At 41.0% G+C, this 12286-nt stretch overlaps 1 pseudogene; it reads left to right on the forward strand.

Annotated features, from left to right (window-relative positions):
• The first annotated feature begins 598 nt into the window (after window positions 1-598).
• LOC112665076 (glucose-6-phosphate 1-dehydrogenase-like) lies at window positions 599-2109 on the forward strand (annotated as a pseudogene).
• Window positions 2110-12286: the final 10177 nt, after the last annotated feature.

Genomic DNA, 12286 nt, shown 5'->3' on the forward strand with positions numbered 1-12286 from the left:
AAAAACAAAACAAAACCAACGTGGCAAAGGAAACCATGTCTAAAATTTATAGGACAGTATGTTATCAGTGCCTCACCAAATAGAGAATATCAATAGAGAGATAGAAATTATGAAAAGAACCAGAGAGAAATTCTGGAGTTGAAAAGCACAATACCTAATAAAAAAAAAAAATTCACTGGAGGGGCTCAACAGCAGATTTGAGCCACAAGAGGAAAGATCAATGAACTTCAAGATAAATTAACACAGATTATCTAGCCTGAGGAAAAGGACAAAGATGGCAAAAATGAACAAAGCCTTAGAAAACTGTGACGCACCACCAAGTGCTCCATTATACACATAATACCAGAAGGAGAATAGAGAAAAGGGGAGGAAAAAATATTTTAGAAGACCAAAAAGTTTCTAAACTTGAGGGCTCCCCTCACACCCCCAGTGGGGAGGGAATGCTGAGGCTCTGCCCACACACCTTGCATGAGGCATCAGCTCAGAACCATAGCCACCCCCACCATTTAAGGGTGGGGTGGGGTGGGGCGCAGCCTAGGGAACCTACCAGGAACTCCCCTGTTGTGAGCAAGATGTTCACTGGTGGTGAGGCTCAGAGAGCATTATGGCAGAGCGGATGGCCCTAAGCTGGGCCCAAGTATGTGAGATCCTGAGGAAAGAGCAATGCCTTCCATCAATCCAATACACATATCTTTGTCATTATGGGGCAAGTTAACCAAGATCTACCCCACCATCTGGTGGCTGTTCTAGGATGATCCTTCTGCCCAAAGACACCTTCATTATGGGCTCCACCCGCTCCCACCTCACAGTGGCAGACGTATGAAAACAGAGTGAACCTTCCTTCAAAGCCACCCCAGAGGAGAAGCCCAAGGAGTTCTTTGCCTGCAATTCCTATGTGGCTCACCAGTATGACAACACTGCCACCTACGAGTGCCTCAACAGCTACATGAATGCCCTCCCCAGAGGCCGCAGGCCAACCACCTCTCCTACCCGGCCTTGCCCCACTCACTGTCTATGAGGCAGTCACCAAGAACATCCATGACACCTGCATGAGCCAGAGCAAACAGGCTGAAACCATGTCTGTGTGGAAAAGCCCTTCAGGAGATATCCTCAAAGCTCCAATGGCTCTCCAACCACATTTTCTCCGTGTTCTCAGAGGACCAGATCTACCGCATTGACCATTACCTGGGCCAGGGGATGGTCCAGAACCTCTCATGGTGCTGAGGTTTGCCAACAGGATCATCAGCCCTATCTGGAACCAGGACAACTTTGTCTGTGTCACCCTCACATTAAAGGAGCCCTTTGGCATTAAGGGGTGCCGCAGGTACTTTGATGAATTTGGGATCACCTGGGATGTAATACAGAACCACCTCCTGCAGATAGTGTGTCTGGTGACCATGAAGAAGCTGGCCTCCTCTGATCTCAATGATGTCCATGAGGAGAAGTTCAAGGTGTCAAAGCATATCTCAGAGGTGCAGGCAAATAAAGTAGTCCTGGACCAGAATGTGGGGAACCCCAAAGGAGAGGGTGAGTCCACCAAAGGGTACCTTGATGACCCCACAGTGCTCTGCGGGCCCACCACAGCCACCTTTGGGGCCATTGTCCTCTATGTGAAGAACAAGAGGTGGGAAAAGTTGCCCTTCATCCTGCGCTGCTGTAAAGGCCTGAATAAGCACAAGGCTGAGGTGCATCTGCAGTTCTGGGACGTGGCCAGCAACATCTTCCAGCAGCAGTGCAAGCACAACAAAGCCGTGTACATACAGATGATGACCAAGAATCCCAGCATGTTCTTCAAGCCTCTGGAGTCAGAGCTGGACCTGACCTATAGCAAAATACGAGAACGTGAAGTTCCCCAGTGCCCATGAGCATCTTATCCTGAACGTCTCCCATGGGAACCAGATGCACTTCCAACACAGTGACAAGCTCTGAGAAGCGTGATGGATCTTCACACCACTGCCACACAAGACTGGGGACAAGAAGCCTCAGCCCATCCCATCTCATGTGTTTGTTTATAGCCGTCAAGACCCCACAGGGGCAGACAAGCTGATGAAGAGAGTGGGCTTCTAGTACAAAGGTACCTGCAAATAGGTGAACCACCACAAGCTCTGAACCCCAGGTTCCCACCCCATCCACCATAGCCCAATACATCTCTGTCCTTCCAACTTGCTTGCTGCCCCAACCCCATATCAGGAGGGCTTCAGGGCCATAGACCTCAGCCTCACATTCCTGGCCCCTGGCCACCCTACCCACTCAGTGCTGCTGCCACTCTGGGCCTAGCTATATTTCTCAACCACCAAGCACTCAACACTTGCTCTGTGACCATCCCCTGCTGCCGCTGGCCCTGCCTGAGCCAGCTTCTGTCCACAGAATTGAACTTCAACAGAAGGAAGTAGAGTGGTTCTTCCACCTGTCCTGGGCTCCTCTGCCTAGGACAGGAGTAAGGGATGACAGGGAAGGACACTGAGTGGGCCTTAGTGGGCCAGCGGCCACCTCACACTCCTGATGGCTCTGGGCAAGCTCCTCCAAGCTGGGAGGGAAGGGGTCAAGTACTTTCACACCAGACTCAATGCCACTTGACAATCCTGGTCACTTAATGGAAAGGACCTCTGCACTGCCCAGCAGTCCCCCCATGTCTTGGGCCCCCTGAATGTCTTCTGCCCTATCAGCTCCCCCTACTCCCCCAACTCTACACATCATGGCCATCCACCTCAGTGCACCTACACAGGGCCCCCTCCCCACTGGAAAAGTGGAAACAGCAAGTGGCACACCCCACCTTAGCCTCCTGCTATTAAATCCACAAACAGAACAAAAGTTTCTAAATGTGATGAAAAATATTAATCTATACATCCAAGAAGAACAACAAACTCCAAGTAGGATAAACTCAAAGGAATTCACACTGACACATATCAGAGTTACATTGCCAAAAACCAAACACAAAGAGAGAATCTCAATGGCAATAAGAAAAAAACTCATCACCTCCATGGTATTGTCAGTAACAGCTGACTTCTCATCAGAAATCATGGAAGGCACTGAATCACCATATTGTACACCTGAAACTAATATTCCACTGTGAATTTAAATAAAAAACTTACTAAAAAAAAGAAAAAAAAGGAATCATGAAGGCTAAAGATCAGAGTGTAATTGGATGGTATATTGGCAGTGCTGGGGGGAGAAAAGAATTTCAATCAAAAGTAATATAGCAAGCAAAATTATCCTTCAAAAGTGAGGAAGGAGGACATTCTCAGTAAACAAAAACAGAGCATTCATTGCTAGCAGACCTGATCAAAAAGAAATACTAAAGGAATTGCTTTCATATTAAAATGAAAGGATTAATGGAGTCTGGGTGGCTCAATAGGTTGGGTGGCTGACTCTTGGTTTCAGCTTGGGTTGTGATCTTGAGGTCCTGAGATTGAACCCTTCCTGGGGTTCCACGCTCCGGCGGGGGGGGTTCTGCTTGAGGATTCTATCTCCTCTCCCTCTGCCCCCAACCCCGTTCTCTCTCTAAAATAAATAAAGGGGGGAAGGGCAAAGGGAGAGGAGAGAGAATTCTCAAGTAGACTCTGCACTGAGCTTGGAGCCTGGCATGGGGCTCGATCTCAGGATCGTGACCTGTGCTAAAACCGAGAGTTGGGTGCTCAACCGACTGAGCCACCAGGAGCTCCAATAAATGAATAAACCTTTAAAAAAATTATAAGACGAAAGGATTGATCTCAAACCTTTTATCCTATAGATAGGAAAACTGTGGTCCAGGGAGGAGGAATGGTCTTATAAATGACAGGATGAGAATTAGAATACTCATTTTAATCACACTGACTCAATCATTTCTTCATTCATTTGTCAGATTCATTTGTCCAAAAAAATATTAAGTACCAGACACTAGAAGCTATCTTATTATGAGCACAGCCTTATCTGCATCCTTGGGAGTCACACTGGGGAATAAATATAGTACCGTGGGGTAAGTTTTCAAATTGTCTATACAATAAGCTTGTCAACTTCTGGTTCAAGATAGCAGACTAAGCATATGTAGCTGTTTCTTTTTACTCCAGGTATCTATAAATTGCTCACAAAAGATCTAAATAAATCCATATCTTCATTCAAAAACAATAGAGGGAACTATTTAGTGAACTAAAAGCCATTATAGAAGATGACAAACACATGGGAACAGATTGAAGTTGGAAACCTTGGGCCAAAATTACACAGAGGAGAGGTCTGCTATAAGATATGGGAATAGTTCTAGGAATGCTTCAAACCCAGAACTGGAGGACTGAAAGAAGATGGCCCTTGCCTGACTGACCATGAATCGGTGGGCACAGAACAAGTGGTCAGGAATGTTCATCTCAGACCAGGCAATGAGCCAAGGAGGTGTCTGCCCATGATATTCCTGGTCATTCCTGGGTTGTATGTCTGGGTCAGAGAGGCAAGGCAAAGCCCCAAACACTGACAGTTCTTCAGGGCAGCCCTCTTCAGAAGGCTATTGACTCATCTTGTCCAGAAGCACATGGCATCCATTTTTCATGATCACTTTAGACAGGTGCAGTGCAATTCACAGATGCATATCTTATTCCCTCTTGCAAGCAAACCACTTAATCTCACAAGGAGTCTTAGTTCCAACAGGAGGTCACACCCAAGAAAAGCCAAGTATTTGAAGAAAGCTAATATCATGAGGGGAAAGGCACTCAACTTTACAAAAGGAGGAGTTCATACCTGGAAAAGATGGGTTTCATAGGGCAGAATAGACCTGGGATTTAGAATAAATGTAAATGCAGAAAGACATTTCATCAAAAAAAAATCTAGGTACCGCGGGGAACCTGGGTGGCACAGTTGGTTAATTGTCTGACTCTTGGTTTCAGCTCAGGTCATGGTCTCAGGGTCATTGGGTCGAGCCCCAAGTGGGTTTCTGTGCTTAGCACAAAGTCTGCTTGAGATTCTCTTTCCCTCTCCCTCTGCCCCTCGCGCTCTCTCAGATAAATAAATCTTAAAAAAAAATCTAGGTACAGAGATGCCTAAGTGGTTGAGTCAGGCGTCTGATTCTTGATCTCAGCTCAGGTCTTGATCTCAGGATTGTGGGTTCAAGCCCCACATTGGACTCCATGCTGAGTGTGGAGCCTACTTAAAAACAATAACAACAACAACAACACTCTAGGTACCCTGGAAACAAAAAAATAAAAACTCACTAGATGAACTGTATAACAGAAAAATTATAACTGAAAAATGAATTGATGACCTGGAATCAAACAGAATCCACTGCAAAGCTATAGAGATGAAACATGAAAAAAGAGAATAGATGCAGAAGTTCAAATATCCAAAATTCCAGAAGGAGAAAATAGGGAAAATGGAGAGAAATATGGAAAAGGGAGAATGTTCAAAGATAGAAAAACTTGTATTGAAGAAAGACTCTTCAGATTGAAAAAGCCCACCAGTTGCCAAGCAGAATATGAAAAAAAGATCTTCACCTTGACATATACTGATGAAATTTCAGAGTGTTGGGGATAAAGAAAATACCCAAGGAAGGGGGAAATATGTTACATATAAAAGAACATGAATCAAACGAACAGTAGTTTTTTTCAGCAATACTGGATGCTGAAAGACAATGGAATAATATCTTCAAATTCCAGAGGGTTTTAAAAAATTTTATTGAAGTATGATTTGCACACAGAAAATGCATAGATCTTAAGTTTCCATTTTGGTGAGGGAATAATTTTGAAATCTAAAAATTTACAGGCTATTCTGCCATTCAAACATGAGGGCAAATGAGATTTTTTTTTCCCATATAAAAAGATCCACTTTTTCATTTACAGATACTTTATGAAAAAAAATTAAGAGGGACTGAAAAAAAATTAAGAGGGACTGTTTCAGAAAGAAGAAAAACAAGAAAAATTAATGCAATAGTGATTAGTGAAAGCAAATAATGCTAATTCTAAATGAATATTAATTATATGAAAAAAAAATCGGGATCCCTGGGTGGCACAGCGGTTTGGCGCCTGCCTTTGGCCCAGGGCGCGATCCTGGAGACCCAGGATTCATGTTCTCTCCCTGTGTGACTATCATAAATAAATAAAAATTTAAAAAAAATCAATACTAATCTGAAATGAAAACCACAGATGATATTGTTATGGGTGGGGTGGAGAGTAGCATAACAAAAGCATGATAAGGTTCTGTTCTGACTAGGAATAGGTAATTATTAACAATACAAATGAGTAAAAGATAGGTTTAGTTGATATGTTGAAGAACATACAAACAAAACTCAGAATACTACTAACAATATATAAACTCCAAATCGTTAAAAGAAACATAGTAGAACTTCAATTCCAGCAATCCAACAAAAGGCAGAAAAGTAAATAAAAGAATAAAAAGACGGTAAGAATAAATCCTAAAAGACGCAGTACTCATAATACATGCGCTAATTTATTTTTTTTTTTAAGATTTTATTTATTTATTCATGACACAGAGAGAGAGAGAGGCAGAGACACAGGCAGAGGGAGAAGCAGGCTCCATGCAGGGAGCCCGACGTGGGACTCCATCCCGAGTCTCCAGGATCACGCCCTGGGCTGAAGGCGGCGCTAAACGGCTGAGCCGCTGAGCCACCCAGGGATCCCTACATGTGCTAATTTAAATTCACTTATTGATTGGCAGGAATTTTCAGTTTGGGCCAATAAAAAAATATATATATCTCCAGGAAATACAGTCCAATTATATCCTGTCTCTAAGAGATGCGCTTAAAACAAAATCCGAAAATACTGCAAATATAAAGGAAAAGAAAATGATATCAAGCAAACACAGACAACAAGAAAACAGGTTGTGGCAGTCCATGATGAGGCTTGCCCTGAAGATCCTTCAAGATAATGTAAATAGAAGATGCCTAGGCCTTGTAGGACTTCGAAAGAATTCAGGTATCAGCTAAGGGGCCATGCTCTTCTGGTCATTTTTGGTCCTGGAATGAGACCACAATTCTCTAGCTCTCAAGCGCTTGCATCTTACTCCACGAAAGCCATCAGACTTTGAGCATACCCCTATGAAAAATAAGAGGAAAACAGGGAGCACCCAGTCCCCAGCCAGCTCAGTCAGTAGAGCATGTGACTCTTGATCTTGGAGTTGTGAGTTTTGAGCCCCATGTGGGGTGTAGAAATTACTTTAAAAATAAATAAGGGGTGGCTTGTGAGTGGCTTACTTGGTGAAGACTCTGCCTTTGACTTAGGTCACGAGCTCAGGTTCCCTGTGGGAAGCCTGCTTCTCCCTCTCCTTCTGTTCCCTCCTCCCTCCTGCTCATGCTCTGTCTCCCTCTCTCTCAAATAAATAAAATCTTGGGGCAGCCCTGGTGGCTCAGCGGTTTAGCGCCGCCTTCAGCCCGGGGCCTGATCTTGAAGACCCAGGATTGAGTCCCACGTTGGACTCTCTGCATGGAGCCTGCTTCTCCCTCTTGCCTGTGTCTCTGTCTCTTCTCTCTCTCTCTCTCTCGTGAATAAATAAATGAAATCTTTAAAAAAAAGAACTTTAAGAAAAATCTTTAATTAATTAAAATAAATAAATAAAAGTTTCTTGTTGAAAAAGAAAAAGGGAAACCAAAATCTGAGCCATTTCCTGTATCCTTCCTTATCTTATGGTAAATCCTTTGATCTAGTTTTTTGTAAATCAGAAGTAAAAGTTTCCTTACACCTGGTCTAGTCATTATTCTTCAGCATCATAAAAGCCAGATTAGAACGTTTGTTCTTAGCTGCTGTTCAGGTGCAACTGTGTTAACATTAGATAAAGTAGAATTTAAGGGGAAAAAAGGATTGTAAGGGATAATGAGAGAATTTATATTGATAGGAATAATCTGGTAAAAAGATACATAATTTCAAATGCTGATACACCTAACAAAATATCTTCCTAAAAAAGCAAAACGTGATATGAACTGAAGGCAAAATTTCAAAAAGGCTCAATGATAGTGGAACATTTTAATGCATCTCAGAAACAGAGAGATCAAGAAGACAAAAAATTAGTAGAGTTACAAATGATTTGAAGAGTGCATTTAGTTTTTACCTAGTAGATGTATACAATATTTTAATAACCCAAACTGAAGAATATATATTCTTTTCAAATATATCAAACATAAAAATGTTCTGTGTTACACCACAGATTTCAAAAAGAAAAATAATTCTTATGGGTTATATTCACAGAACACAATGCAATATAAAATTAGAATTAACATACCAACAAAAAGGAAATATGCCTAACAATATAGAGATTTAATAAGAGAATATAAGGTGCACCAATAAATTTACACCTATGAAAACCTTAGATGAGATGGATGACTTTTTTCTTTTTTTAAAAACTATTCACTTATTCAGGGAAGACTGGGAGACACAGAGAGGGGCAGAGACATAGGCAGAGGGAGAAATAGGCTCCATTCTTGGAACCTGATGTGGGACTAGATCCCAGAAGCCCGGGATCACGCCCTAAGCCAAAGGCAGAAGCTCAACTGCTGAGCTACCCAGGTGTCCCAAGATGGATGACTTGCTTAGAAAATATAAATTATTCAAATTGGCTCAACAAGTAGAAAACCATAATATTTCAATAACTCAAGAAGATATTACAAAGGTATAGTCAATTTCCTAACATGTTTATAAGATTAACATCCAAAAATTAATAGCTTTGGTTAATAATAGCAATAACAAATAAACAGATAACAAATAAAAATAGTCAAAAAGATTAAATTAGCAATGACAACAAACCTTGTAAAATACCTGGGAATAAATGTAAGAAGTTTTTCAAGTCACCATGAAATAACACAAAAAAGACCAAAAATAAAAGAGCTGTATCATATTCATGGGCAAAAATATCAATATGGTAAAGATATCACTTCTTTCCAAAATACCATAAATCCAGGAATTCAGTGCAATCTCAATCTAAAGCTCAGTGGGATTTTTCATGGGCCTTGAGAAGCTGTTTCTAAAATTAAAGTAGATGTTTAAATGAACACAATAAGACAATTTTGAAATGAGAATATGATACTACAAAGCAACAGTAATTTAAGCAATACTTTGATTTATGTGGATTTTATCAGAAAAGACAAATCAACAGATTGTAATACCAATCATTATACAGTTCCAAGTGTAAAAGAAAATTTTGCTTTATATAAGATAAAGCATTTCAAATCAGTGAAAAATAGCACAGATTATTGAATGAATTTTTGGAAAAACTGATTACCCATGGAGAAAATGAATGAAGTCATATATCATTCACAAAAATACGTAGAAGATGGATTAAAGATCTTAAAAAACTTTATTATCTTCCAGATAAAGATGAAAGATATAACATACTCATTTACTGTTGCTGCTTGCTGAAAACCAACTGACAAGACAGCAAGGAGATTTCTTTTTTTTTTTTTTAATTTTGTTTTAAAATTTATTTATGATAGGCACACAGTGAGAGAGAGAGAGAGAGGCAGAGACATAGGCAGAGGGAGAAGAAGGCTCCATGCACCGGGAGCCTGACGTGGGACTCGATCCCGGATCTCCAGGATCGCGCCCTGGGCCAAAGGCAGGCGCTAAACCGCTGCGCCACCCAGGGATCCCGAGATTTCTTTTTTTAAGGCAAAACCCCATAAAGGCAAAGAAAATGAAAAAGGAGGCAACACAACAGATTTTGCAAAGCTGGAAAAGAGCTGGACTGAGCCCCAGACACATTGATTTATATACCAGCAGTGGGGAAAGCTAAAAAAAAAAACCAACCTGGTTTCCACCCAGAAGCTTCAGGAATTGGGATACCAAGTATCTCTGAAGTAAGCATGGAGTAAAGGCTGGAAACAGAAATTTGTTGGAAATATATTTAAGAAATTGGGATCCCTGGGTGGCTCAGAGGTTTGGCGCCTGCCTTCGGCCTAGGGCGTGATCCTGGAGTCCCAGGATCCAGTCCCACGTCAGGCTCCTTGCATGGAGCCTGCTTCTCCCTCTGCCTGTGTCTCTACCTCTCTCTTTCTGTGTCTCTCATGAATAAATGAATAAAATCTTTTTTAAGAAAGGAAATATATTTAAGAAATAGCAAGTTCCCGAGATCTCCTCCTCGAATCCCTGGGAAGCAGTGCCTTTCTTTACCTGTCTTGTCAGAACATTAGAGGTTGATTCTCCAGGGATGCAAAGAAAAAATACAACTATTATTATTATTATTATTATTATTGATTTTTTAAAGTAGGTTCCATGCTTGGCATGGAGCCCAATGCAGGGCTTGAACTCATAACCCTGAGATCAAGACCTGAGCTAATGTCAAGAGTTAGACACTTAAGGGACTGAGTCACTTAGATGCCCCAAGACAATGATTAATTTTAAAGAAAATGAAAAGGGGGGCAGCCCGGGTGGCTCAGCGGTTTAGCGCCGCCTTCAGTCCAGGTCGAGATCCTGGAGACCCGGGATGGAGTCCCATGTCCGGCTTCCTGCATGGGGCCTGCTTCTCCCTCTGCCTGTGTCTCTGCCTCTCTCTCTGTGTGTCTCTCATGAATAAATAAATAAAATCTTTTTTTAAAAAAAAGACAAGAAAATGAAAAGGATTATAGTATGGATATATATTACTGTATATATATGGAGAGATCAAGAAGTATGGATACTATAATGGATTATAGTATACATATGTCTCAGCTTAATTGTAATAAATATTTATATAGTATTAGTGTCAGCCAGAGAAGTAGTACCTTACATTTAGGGAAAAAGCAATTGGAGGGGCGCCTGGGTGGTTCAGTGGTTAAGCGTCTGCCTTCGGCTTAGGGCGTGATCCCAAAGTCCCTGGATGGAGTACCACATCCACCTCCCTGCATGGAGCCTGCTTCTCCCTCTGCTTATGTCTCTGCCTCTCTCTCTCTTTCTGTCTCTTATGAATAAATAAATAAAATATTTTTTAAAAAAGGCAACTGAAACAATAGGAGACTTCTCATTAGAAACCCTGGAGGCTGTAAGTGTCACATTTTCAAGTGCAAGGAAAAAAAAACAACTATCAGTTCAGAATTCTATGTCCAGAGAAATGATCCCTCAGGAATGAAGAGGAAATCAGGATCTTCTCAGATAAAGGAAAACTAAGAGAATTTGTTACCAGCAGGCCTAAAGGAATGACAAAAGGAGGTTTCCCAAACAGAATAATCAGTAATTAGAGATGGAATTTTGGAGCATGAGAAATGAAGAAAAAACAAGGGAGTAATACAAACGTAGTGATGTCTAAGAGAACAATGAGCAAGTGGTGAGCATAGGAGATATACATAATATGCCAAGTGGCCATTCCCAGCTGCTCCATTCATATACAGCTTCCCTGATGCCCATGAGCATAGAGCTCCCTTGGATCCACAACACATGGTTTTTTGGCAAGACTCAAAGCAAGTACAAGAACAGGGTTATTGCTGGGAAGCAGCTGCCCAGTCTGGGACTATATTCTGAACCTTCACCAAAGGACTGTGAGAGAAAGCAATATGTACTATATCTGGTCTGAGGCTTCTCTCTTCCCCAGTGTACTTCCTAGGTGCAGAGGATGCAGATTCTACGGGATGGTAGAGACATAAGACAGAAGGTGAGCTAACCAGGAATCATAGCATTGGACCATAATATGAGTGAAAAATGAACCTATGTTGTGCCAAGCATCTGAAATTGTGGACTTTATTTGTTACTGCAGTTTGTGTCTCCTTTGAGTTTATATCTTCGCAGAATCATAGCACATGACTTTTCCATTTAATAGATAATATTTAAATCTGAAATAATTTATTTTTATATAATCTGCTGAGCAAATGACACAAACAAACATGTCTTTTTTTTCAAACATGTCTTTTGATACAATTTCTATTTAACTGGTAGCATGATTTTTTTGTGATCATGTTATGTGCTTGTGCACATATACTGCTTTGATGTGTTCAAGATATTTTAGAAAACAATATGAGAAAAAATTTGACTTCAGAGTAGTGGTAGCATTTTAAAACAAGATATAAAAATCAAAGGTAATGAAGTGGAGACTGGCAGGTTTGAGGACATACAGATTTTTAAAAAGCTTTTGTATGCCAAAAAATACCATAAATAAGACTAACAGGCAAGTTAATAGGAAGTAGAGTATTTCAATATATATAAAAGAATGGATTGATGTCCACATATATAAAGCATTCACTCATACGTACAATCAATAAGAAAAGCACAAATAGCTTCCCATACAAGTGGCTAAGATCACATACAGGGAAATAAATCCAAGTGGCCAATAAACATATGATAGATAATCTCATTCACCAGGGCCTGAGAAATGCAAATAAGGGCAGTTAGGAAATACCAACAGAATAGAAATTGAT

Source organism: Canis lupus, chromosome 17 (assembly GCF_003254725.2).
Source record: "Canis lupus dingo isolate Sandy chromosome 17, ASM325472v2, whole genome shotgun sequence".
NCBI lineage: Eukaryota > Metazoa > Chordata > Mammalia > Carnivora > Canidae > Canis > Canis lupus.